Genomic DNA, 12,278 nt, shown 5'->3' with positions numbered 1-12,278 from the left:
ATGAATTAAATAGCCATTTACATCCATAATTGCATTACAGAGTTTTAGATTCCACAGTAGAGATATATACAATGTATTTGGTCTTCCTTACTTGGAAGTGAGGAGGAATCTTGACAGGGTAAGAAGCACCCAAATAAGAATTTATCAAGCAATGAAGGTGGTTGGGGTAAGGACAGGGAAGGGTCACTAGGTCCAACCAGGTGGAAATGAGCTCCCACAATTCTCATTCATTCTTACCTCACACAGTTTTTTGTACTGTGGGAAGGATTTGTTTTGAAGAAAAGAATGCAAAAGTCTTCAGTTGATCTACCTATTTCTACCTGCCACCCAAAGATGGAAAGAAGGCTTCTGGTTTTCCAGGGAATGATCTGGGGTGAAGAAGATAGGGACCCTGGAGTATTCAAGAATGGCTTCAAAGGGTCCACACAGCCTTCCTGGGTTAGAGTCCAGTACTGGTGATCATGTCACCAAGTGTATCTGTGTCTCCCTAACCAGCACAGGCACAAATAGCTGGAATATGGAAAGGGATTCACCCAAGTAGTAAAAAGGGTTATTTGTTTGCAGGGAATGAATACTGTTTACCACTTAGATGTGGAAATTTCCCAGCTTCTCTCTGAGGAACCCATAAGACTTGTTCTCAATTTATGTAGCGTCTTTCCTCCAAATAGCTTTATAAATTTTTAATCAAAATTGTATTTTAGGAAGTGAAAACTACTGATTTCTACTAGGCTGTCACATTTGAAAGGAATTTTATGAAACCCAAATGGGATTTTTTAAATGGCTATATTTCTTCTTCTTCAAGTGGGTTTCCAACCAAGGTTTTCAAATTTCCCTTCCTTTTTTTTTTAAAAAAGAGGACCTTTTATATACAATGTCACATCCAAAAATGTGACATTCAGTAAGTGACATGCTATTTTAATTCACTTTGACAAAATAATGAACTCTATTTGTAGTAGCAATAGAGCCCTATCTGACAAGGAGATGTCTCTGGAGTTTTGCTATAAGTGAAAAAAAAAAAAAACTATTCCTTTATTTTTCTGAAAAAATGCCAAGTTTGAGAGTTTGGAAAGCCTTTTTGGAAATGTTCTAAATGTCTAGGAATTAGCAGGAAAACCCCCATCATAACCATGTCCTCATACTCACCAGTCATTCTCAGATTTCTGGTTTGGGCCAGCAGGTAGCACCATCTTCCAGATTTCGCTTTCCTGTCCCCTAGCCATTCAGTGCATAGGGGAGGGAGAAGGCAGAAGAAGAGAGTCTCTTGCCTTCAGAACAACCTTGGCTTCCTGCAATGTGGATGGATAGAGCATCCTGGGCTCTCCTCTCCCGGTGACATACACAGACCCCGATGAGAGGCCACAGGATCCTGTAATTAGCAACCCCAAGGCAGGGTCCATGATCACAAATCCAGCTTGGTATCCTAAGCAGGGATTCTCAGAAAGAGATAAAAATAGCAATGTCCTCATGGCCTCTCTATATTTTACTCTTTATTTTTACTCCATTTCCTTGATCAATTAAAAAAAAAATAAAAACCTAAGGTGAGAACAGGAGGCCAACTTTCATGTTACGTGTGGAAACCCTGAATTATCGGGGGCCTCATGGAGAAATGGGGTTAGGGACTTCAAGGTGCAAAGTCTACCATGGCCTCCTAGGAGGAAGGGGTGGGGGCTCACTTCAAGGTAGCAAGAGTCACAGCTTAAAATACTGGCTGTCACAAAAAGAGATCATTTTATTTTTAATTTCATTTGAAAAACACTAAAACAATAAAATAAAAATCATTTATAAACTCATCATATATTTTCAAATTTTTTGAAAAAGAAAGTGCAACTCTTTCCCTCTCTTCTTCAAACACCACCCCTATCATAACTACCATTGTCCATCCTTCCTGTCATTTTCTGTCTGCAGATAAAAGATAGTTACTGATGGATAGGTATCTTTTAATTCCATTTACAAAATTGGAACATGCCATATATATTGGTCCATATGGCTGTTGGGGTTTTTTTCCCTTCAACAAACATAACTTTCCTTTTCAGTATATGTAAAACTAGAGCATTTGTATTTTTGCTATTATTATCATGTGTTTTCTGATCCTATCCCTAGACAGTACACTTTAAGTTCTTTGAGAATGGGGTTTGAGGTAGAAGGAAACCTCAAGTGTCACTGGCTTCATTAGACAGGACCAAAGACAGTGGGAACAAAGACCACTGGAATCGTTACTCAGCCCACTGCTCTCCACTCCAGTATCCTGGCTGCAGCCACGCAAGATGAATCCAGTGTGGGGATGTCATTCTCCAGTAGTTCCTTTGGTTTTAAAGTCCAGTTAAAGGTAAGACACTATGTCATATATATGGTGTCTGATATGTGATATAGACACAGGGGATGATGGTTTTCAAGTTTTCAAATGTGCACACATACATACTAGCTATCTATCTGTTTATCTATTTATGTATATACGAACACTTAAGTCCTAGTAGACTCTCTGAAGGTGCTTCCATCTATCTGGGGACCTTTTTCTACTGTTCTTAAATATAATCTATTATGACAGTATTATTAACAACAGTCAAATCAACATTAATTATATTTCAAGTCACAAAAATGTAATTTTCTTCTTGAATATTTAAAGATTTTTTGTTGGTTTTTAATTATGTAATATTTCAATCATGCATAATTATATATGGCAAACAATAATGTAAACACCCATGAACCTATACTACCAATTTAAGAAATAAATTATTAGCTAGGCACGGGAGGTTCACTTTTGCAATCCTAGCTACTCAGGAGGTAGAGATCAGGAGGATCACAGTTTGAAGTCAGCTCCAGGCAAATAATTCGAGAGACCCCATCTCAAAAATACTCAACACATGTGTGTGGCAGCGAGACCCACAAATAAAGGGGAACACTGGGGTTGTGGCGGGAGGAGCATGGTGGGCAAGATGACCAATGAAGAACATCTTCCCAAAGAGGTTCCTCTGAATGAAACAGACTTCAGAGTTATGGCACGATGATGAAAACAGTGTGAAGCATACGTCCAGGCTTTGGAGGGAAAGTACACAGATCTTAACTCAAATGATGTAAGTGTCTTGAAGGAGTCTGAAGAAAAACTAAAGCAACAGCAGCAGGAGTGTGCACACAGCAACTAGCAACCAAGGAACAAGAGATGCTAGCATGTACTACTCAAATCCTGTGCCTCAAACAATTGCAGCAGCCAAGTGCTGCCCAACTGAAATCAACAGTGGTAGATCCAGTGATCAACTTGCTTTTCCTAAAAATGAAAGGTGATCTGGAACAGACTAAAGACAAACTGGAACAAGTCCAAAATGAACTGAGTGCCTGGAAGTTTATGACTGACAGTAAAAAAATCATACTCCCCAGTCAAGACTTCCTTGACAGTCCCACTATGAGAAAGTTGTGATGGGCCAGCCAAGTACTCATTTCCACACCAAGACTCAGACTTTTTGAGCCAAAAAAAGCCACATTCTTACACTGTCCGGCTTGTAATGGTTAATGTAAAACTTACCAGACGTGTTTCAGCTTTTTTTCTCTTCCCCTTCCCCTTGCTTCAGAGACCTGATGCCATCAGACTATTCCGAAGAGACCACCTCTGAAAAATTCCCCTTCTAGAACATGTAGACGCTTGAGAAATGTTTCTGTTTGAAGAAAATAGAGGGAGAAACAGAAGTCTTAAGTCTGTGTCACACTGTGACTTCAGACAGTTTGCAGGACTGAAAACGTAGACATTATTAAACCATGAATTGAACATGTAAAATTCCAGTAAAATGTAAACATGGAATTGCATTGCTCTTAGCCTTGAGCAGAGTGACTTAAAGACACTGTATATCAGTTTTCCCAATAAGACTGGACTTCATGATTGCTGTGGAACTACTGGGATAAAACCCAAATGAGGTGAATTTTCCTTTAAGAAATTTACTTGCTAAGAACCAATTTTCATTGTCATGAGAGAATCAAATAGTAGATGTCAGCACAAGTAGCACATATATTTAACCAATTAGTTTAGGGCTCTGTATTATTTGATGGAGCCCTAAATCAATGTGGCTGAAATCAATGGTTTGCTCTTTGAGTGGTTTTGAAGACTGAAGATAATCTTAACTGAGGAATGTACAAACAAGAGGTGTGGTATCAAATTTCAGGTTTAAACTGTTAGAAGCATTGTAAACATTCGTTTCACAAATAGATTGTGTAAGGATATTGGCTGTGATGAGACTCATTACATTTTTTTTTTCAGTAGTGAATTTCATGAAACCTTCATCCCACACAACAGGCACATGTTAAAAAGCATTGTTGTTGGTGTTAGTGGGGGAATGTATCCCTTCATTCTATTTGAGCCTTTTGTATTGTACTCTGATAGGAAATTAAATGTGCCTTCAAGGAAAAAAAAAAATACCCAACAAGGCAGAGTGGCTCAAGTGGTAGAGCACCTACCTAGCAAGCGTGAGGCCCTGAGTTCAAACCCCAGTGCTGCCAAAAAAAAAAAAAAAAGGAAAGAAAAGAATGTATTACCAATGCCATCAAAGCCCATTTGTACTTTCCTCCCTTCCATCACTGTCTGCATGCAGAGATAGTTATTATACTGAATTTTGTGTTTATCCTTCTCTTGTTTTTCTTTGAAACAGTCACCTTCCCTCTGGACATTAAGCCATGTAGTCCAGCCATTCTGTTTGTCACTTTTCCTTTTGCAAGCCCCTTATAGAACAATAAGGATAATGAAAATGGGTAGGGGAAAACAGAAGCATATGACACTAGGAAACAGAAAGAACTCACAGAATCCAAGTTAAATTTAAGTTATCCTAAAAGTATGTGAGACCAGGAGAACCTTGTGGCAATGGTAAGAGGAGAGATGGGAGAAGCCAAGAAAAGCGAGGGCTGAGCTGGCAGATCTCAGAAGTTATCAACAAAAACCACACACCTAGAAGGAGAGAATAACTACCTGAGGGGGGACAGCTGTGAGTAGGGCTAAGCAGCCTCAGAGAGAAGGTGCCCAGTGCCCCTGGTAGGGTCCAGGAGAAACATCCCTGAGAGAGTACAAACAAGTGCACATTTGAAAGCAGACACTATTTCTACTTGGTGCAATGACCCATAAAGAAACAAACAGAAGAAAGTGAGGCTGGTTCTAGAAGTCCCCTGAGCAAGTTAGATAGAGAGAGACAGAGCAGGAAGTTTACATCAGGGAATCATTTGAAGGAAGTGATTCACTACAGAGGCAGAAGAAGCAGCACTGTCTTGCAAAGCCCAGAGATTTTTCCACCCTCTTTTCCAAATTCATACACTCCCCACCATATCCACAAAGCAACCTGCAGAATTTGTCTAAAACCTACCTAACATAATTAACTAACAAATGTTGAGTAAGCACAAGAGCCATTCAAACGACTTAGAAAACTTTTCTGCAAAGCCTGATTTGGTGGTGCAGGCCTGAAATTCCAGCACTTGGGAGGTAGATGTGAGAGAATTGTGAGTTAAAGGCCAGCTAGGCTACATAACAAGTTCCAGGCCAACCTGAGCTAGACAGCAAGATCCTGTCTAACAAACGAGCCTTCCCAAAGTAAAAAGCACTCCCTACATATACAGTACAATCAAATATACCATCACAAAATTAATACATACAGTGACAATGATGAAAAAGACAAAAATGGCAAAAATATAAAAATTCAAGAATTGAGATGAGAACAGGCAGAATTCAGAAATTAAACAGGAGACAATATTTTTTTCAGAAATAAAGAATATACTAAAAGAAGCCACAAGAAATTTTTTAAAAATACTGCAGATGATACAGGAGATAAAAATGAGAAAAACTAAATGAAATAGAAATAAATGAATAGATTAAAATAAAGGAAAAGGATTAGAGAGAAAATGGTAACTAAAGAAGATAGGCAAGGTCTCGCTGTTTCGGCTTCCTGTCCACTGTGATGAAAAGCCTCTGCCACAAGTTCCTACTGCCATAATATTCTGTCCATAGGCCCCAAATCAACAGAGCCAAGGACTATGGATTGCAACTTCTGAAACCACAGTCCCTGACTTATGATGGTTTGACATGCTTTTTCAACTATACAATAGTGTGAAAGTGTTATGCATGGCTAGAAACCATACTTGTAACTGTGAATTTTAACTTTTTCCCATAGCAGTGCCGTACTATAAGATCCTCCCTTGCAATTCTGGGCAGGTTCAGTAAGCCATAGCTCCCACTGAGCCCTGTGATCCTGAGGGGCAACAGCTGACATTCTGCAGGGTACCATTGCTGAGCAAGGATGTTGGATAAATTAGGTGTATTAAGTGCATTTTGGACTTAAAAAGAAAAAGAAGATAGAAAAATCTAACAAATGCAGGATTGGTGTCACCAAAGAATAAAACCAAAACTGTGAAACAGAATAAATGCTTAAAATATAATTCAAGAACACTTACTTAGCTGAAGACTTCACAAATTCAAAGAAGAAATCATGTTCTAGGGAAAACTGACACCAAATGGTCAAAACTGGGATATATTCTAATGCAATTACTAGACTTTAAAGATAAAGGATCTCTTCAGCAGTCAATCAAAACTATCAAATCACTTATGAGAAGAAATCAATGACAGACTTCCACACCACCATTTAATACAACATGGTAAAGAACAATTCTTATCAACTATTCAAGAAAAGGAAGTTAGAGAAAGATTTTATACCCAACCCAGTGCTCTTCAAGCCTTGAAGCTAACAAACAATGTGAAATGCAAAAACTCTGAGGATTTTGTTATCATGAGCTTTTCTTGAAGAAAATAGTAAGAATAAGTTGTGGTCAAATTAGAGTTTGTTAGGGAAATCCTGGTAAAAAGGATTGTCGGTAAGCAACAAATGTATTTAACTACAAAGCCAAATAAAAGCAAAAGTAGAGATAAAAATGACAGGATGTGAACAGCATATACTCTGACAATGTACAAATGAGAAGAGAGGGCAAATAATGTCAGAATGGGAAGTAATCAAGCCGAGTTCTTCACTCCTAATAACTGGGAGTCAATAGTTATTATTTAAAACTAACCGAAAGGGACCAATCACCAGTCTGGCAATTGAGTTTTAGACATTGGGGTCTTCAGAATGAGAAATGCTGTAACACAAAGAATGAGTGCAGGTTTAATTCTCAGCTTCACTGTGAATTTTAAGCAATTATCTAGATCATAAAGCAATTATATTCACCTGGACCTTGGAGATGTTGATATCTACCTGAAACAATGCTTAAGAACACTACATGAAATTTCAAATGTCCTCACATTTGCATGGTCTTCATATTTGTACTGTTGGCACCTAGGCCACTCTAGAACCCAGTGGATATTCATGGCTCTTACTGGGCTTGGGCCAACCCAAAGATTCTAGCTATTTTGTGTTAAGGAATTATGCTTCCTTTCGTTACAGGTAAGAGCCGAGATCTCTACTGGCTTCTTACATTGCTAATTTCTACATAGAAGAGAAATCCAAGAGCATAAGGTATCACCTTTCTTCTTTAATTTTCTGCTGCATACAGTTGGATTCACCAGAGGAAACTATATTTCTTATTTCTTCTAGCTGTTTCCTGTCCCACCACCATCATCATCATTATTATTATTTTAAGTTTCTCTTTTATTTTTCTAATCTTATTATTCTCATGACTTTGTTTTTACCTTTACCATTTTTGCAGTTGCTGTGTTCTTGTTTGAGACAGGGTCTTACAATGTAGCTCAGACTGGCTATCCTCCAACTCTCAATCCTGCCTCAGACTTCTGAGTGCTGGAATTACAGATGTGCACCACCATGCCTGGCTACCATTTTAACTTTTAATTTTAGTTCTTAAGTCTTAAACCCTATCCACTTGTACTTTTAAAAACGTTTTACCTTCTGGTTTCATCCTTTTATCTTAATCATTCATCTAATTCACTTTTATATTTTTAACCTTTAATTTTTTCTTACATGGAAAAAATTTTCATTTTCTCTTAAGTCTCATCCATTTCACTCTATTACTATTTTTAAGTTCCTAACCTTTGTCTTTATTGTAATTTATATCCTTTACAAATGTGTATTACTCTTTTACTATTGTTTTAATCTCTTTCTAACCTTCTATACTCTCTCTCATAATTAAAATAACCTTATTCATTTTTCCTTTTTCTTCCATGAAAATTATGACAAATTTTCATTTCTAGCCAAAGTGTGTTGCCATAGATGCAGTAGCAAATAAAACAAAAAAATCTCACCCAATAAGGAAAGGAGGTTATGGCTTTGTTCTTTGCATTTGTCCTAAAAACAAAACTCTGCTCCTACCAGAAGCTATCCTTTCCAAAATAAGTCTCTCTACTCCCACCCCGTGAAAACCCAGGGTGGAGGCCCACAGGGTAGCCCTCCCCAGAATTCTCATTCTCTTTGCACAGATGACATACTTTTTTAAGGAAATTGAATTACTTCCTAACACCTCAGACCCTCTAGGATTGTCAAGAGAGTTCCTGATTTTAAACCCATCATCTTCAAGTCAATTAGTCCCTGCTAGACCAGTTTTATCTAGGGGGCTATTAAACTTTGTTTTAATTGCCTCAGGGGACATATTTTCCCTCTTACTTTCAAATAAGGAGAATGCTGATTACTTAAATACATTTGTGTTCCCTGCTCCATCCTAGGATATACAGTGTTTAGTCTTCTCCTTCATGTTTAAACAGTAACCTGAAGGAGCAGAGGAACCTCACCAGCAACTCTTGATCTTATTGTAAGCTTCTGGGGGTGTAATTGATCCAGGCCAGAACAGCTAGTGATAGAATTAGAGAGTAGAACATAATTACAGACAATGTGTGCTTGGTGATTGAGGTACAGGACTTTTAATTTCCACAGCTTTACAGAGCAAAAGGCAATTATTCAAACCTTGTAGATCCCAGGTTGCTTTCTTACTAAGACCCTGTAATAACTTCTCATTTTATACAGTGATTAAAACAAAGTCCTCTGGTTAAATAAAACATCTCAACAAAATTTCTTATGTCAGAACTGCTCAAGAATGGCCTCAATTGTCTGATTTGGGACATTGAATCTGTTACAAATATTCTGGACATGATGCTCTTAGGCACACAGTAATTTATCAATGCATATTGGTTAAAATAATTATCTTGATGACTCAAAAAAAGGTTAACTCCAATTTTAAGACCATTTCCTTTGCTCTCTGTTATTTTTAGATATTTCATGTAAATGTATGTCAGTTGCCCTGTTTGGGGAGTAGCTATGTTTGAGACATGGTTATTCTATGATGAGTGTTGTGCTAGTCCTTAAATACCTGTTAAAAATAGCACAAAATCTTTGGTGATACTGGACATTTTCGTGGCTTTGGATTTGTGAACGAAGATTACATGGGTTCAGTGTGGATGCTGCAGTATTCACCTCAAACAAGTCTGAAAGGATTTTCTGTAAAGGACCAGATAAGAAATACTCGTTTTGTGGGCTATGCAGTATGTATTGCAACTAATTCAGTTCTGCCATTGTATGTGAAAACAGACATATATATATAATAGCATGTTTGGTTTTATTCTAGAAAAACATTATTTATGGACACTGAAATTTGAATTTCAGGGAAATTTTATGTGTCACCAATATTCTTCTTTTGATTTTTTTTCTACCAGTTAAAAATGCAAAAATCATTCTTAGCTTGCAGTCATAGGGAAACACTTTGGGCCAAATTTGGCTGGTGGCTGTGTTTTGCTGATTTCTGATCTGGGATCTACCCAGTAAACGTATCTTTTGGATGGCTTAAATGGCATTTTCCAAAGAAATAAAATGGGTATTTATCCCGGCCTGTGTTTTGTTTAATTCAAAGTCTTGCTACCACTATTAATGGATTAGGCTATCAGGATATCACCCCCTTATTAGAAAAATAGAGGGGTACTTTTTTATTCATAGATACCATAGTTAGTACTGATCCAAGACTGACCTTAACAGAGAACTTACCTACTATCTAATTGATGCTGTAAAGAAAGACTACTGAGCCAATGCTTCTACAAACAAGGTCATAATTTTTGGTAGACAGCCTCCAATATTAAACTGACTTATGGTCAGTAACCCTAAGGAGCAAGTTAACTAATTCAGTCACATAGTCATATATTTTGCAAGCAATTTAGCTTCGAGAGGGCGCCTGGAAACCATATTTCTTAAGGTTAAATGTTCCATAGGTGTTTACCAAGATGTTTTATGAACAAGATGGGTATTTGGTCCACCTGCTTTAAATTTTTTCCAAGCAAAAATTATTGCTATTTGTGCTCTGATGGAGAACTTTTGAGGATCAAATTGCCCTTGTGTCTATGCAGTGGGGTATATCTGAGTGCTTCCTGAAGATAATCTCAGCCACTAAGGACTCCTGCAGCCCTCGGGTTTGCCTTCTGCTAATGCCTGTGTCCTTGCCAGGTGCCTCAGCTTTCCTAAGGAAACACAGTCCTGACCCCACTAGCTGGCTAGTAAAGCTGATTTGCTCCATGCTTCAGGCAGCCCATTGCAAGCTGAAGCACATGCCAGGTGCTACAAAGGACCAGCCAAATAGTTCAAAGACTCCTGCACTTCAAGGAAGTTGTCAGACAGAGAATTTCTCTTTTTCAGTGCTTCTAGAACTTCTGGGAGTTCAGAGCCACCATTGGTCATCACATGAAACCACTGACCCTCTCCTTAGGGAAAAAAGTCACTTTAGATTTCTGGTGTCCTGGTGTAAGAATCTGCTCTGGACCCTTCAAACCCATCTCAGGATGGAGCTGAGCACCAGAGAGAGGCCCTTTGGCCCACGCCATTGACGTATTTTTTTTTCTGATGGTCCCTTGGGATTCTTCTTTAGTTCCCACTCAGGGACAGTCAAGTGTTTGCTATAAAGACACTGTGCCACACATGCCCTCCACGTAAGGACCACCAGAGAAACTTCCCTCTGCATCTCAGCACTGCTCTGAACTTCTCTTGAGAAACTGCTTTTGTTTTGGTGTATCTGTTTCTATTTCTGCATTTTGTAGATAATGTCTTCGTGCCTGTCTACCCAGTCCACACTTCCAAATACTAGTAAGCTTTGACAACAGGCAGGTGCCAGCCTAGACCAATTAAATCACAACCTCTAGGGGTGAGACTTCTTTAGATGTTTCCCAGTGTCTCTAAAGGGCACTGGGTGTTGAGATGGACTCAACCCTGTGGCTGCTTCCCTTTGGCATTGCTACTGGGAAATTGAACACCGAGTATGTTGGTGCTAACCAGCAAACACACAATCTCTATGGCTTTTGTTGGCATTCTTGCTGTCTCTGGACACCATCCCAACCTTCAGGTCTCATTTCCTATTTGTCAAACACATTTTAAATGTGACTTTGTCTTGATGCAATGTGTTATGCTTTAGATAGAAACTATTTGTGAAGGACCTACTTGTGCTCGCTTAAACTAAAAGGGATGAGAAAGTGCGTTACTATAATATTCTGAGATTATCTCATGACATGGAAGAAATTGTGGTCCCACCAAAGGAGAGACAAGAACCAGGATTGAGAGAACCATCAAGAACCAAAGCATTGTGCCCTTCAGTCTCTCTTTCCCGAGTTCTCCTTCTTTCCTCTTTGCATTTGTCTCATTCTGTCTGCTTCTATAGCCCAGCTTTTTTCTTCTCTGTGAAAATGAGTGAGTTGACATAGCCTCAGACCAGCCAACATTCTCAGGAGAAAGATTGCAAGTGGCCCAGCTGGGGTCAGTCAGCTCCTCCAGGTCTGTCCCCTTAGGGTCTTGGTGAAAGGTAACAAAATACAAACCTGGATTCCAGAGCCATCACTGGAACTAGTTCTTAGATGAATGAGGTCATGGGTTAGCACGTACCTCTAAAGATGGTTCGAGCCCCAGTATTTCTATAAACTACTTTGAGCCTTTCTGGAATAAAGACGGGTATAAACAAAAAAAACAAACAGGGGTATTCAACATGAAACACAACTAATCTGAGAATTTGGCCTTTGGGTCATTATAATATTAGAAGAACAACAAGAAACTTCACACAGAAGGCAAACAGAATCACTCTGGGCTGAGGAAGCAAGTCACATAGACATTTTGGCATCTCTAATGCTCCTCAAATTCACTGACACCTGCAAAAGTCCCATCAGAATCCATTCCTGATTCTCACCTAGATCAACACTTATATGTGATTCACATATAGATGAAATGAATGATTCTTTCATAATTCTGGCAGACAAAATGATGAGATGATTCAGGAAACCCTTCAGCATGGCCCTTTCATGGCTCTCAGACTCACTTGCCAGATTGCTTTAGAAAAATGTTGAAAGCAGAGGGCAG

The 12,278-nt window shown here is 38.7% G+C and overlaps 1 pseudogene; it reads left to right on the top strand.

The window, feature by feature from the left end:
* Positions 1 to 2,933: 2,933 nt before the first annotated feature.
* On the top strand, positions 2,934 to 3,621 carry LOC109679256 (pre-mRNA-splicing regulator WTAP-like; annotated as a pseudogene).
* Positions 3,622 to 12,278: the final 8,657 nt, after the last annotated feature.

The sequence above is a fragment of the Castor canadensis genome, chromosome 1 (assembly GCF_047511655.1).
Source record: "Castor canadensis chromosome 1, mCasCan1.hap1v2, whole genome shotgun sequence".
NCBI classification, from domain to species: Eukaryota; Metazoa; Chordata; class Mammalia; order Rodentia; family Castoridae; genus Castor; species Castor canadensis.
The sequence above is the reverse complement of the archived record's forward strand: the minus strand, read 5'-3'. Positions and strand labels throughout refer to the sequence as shown.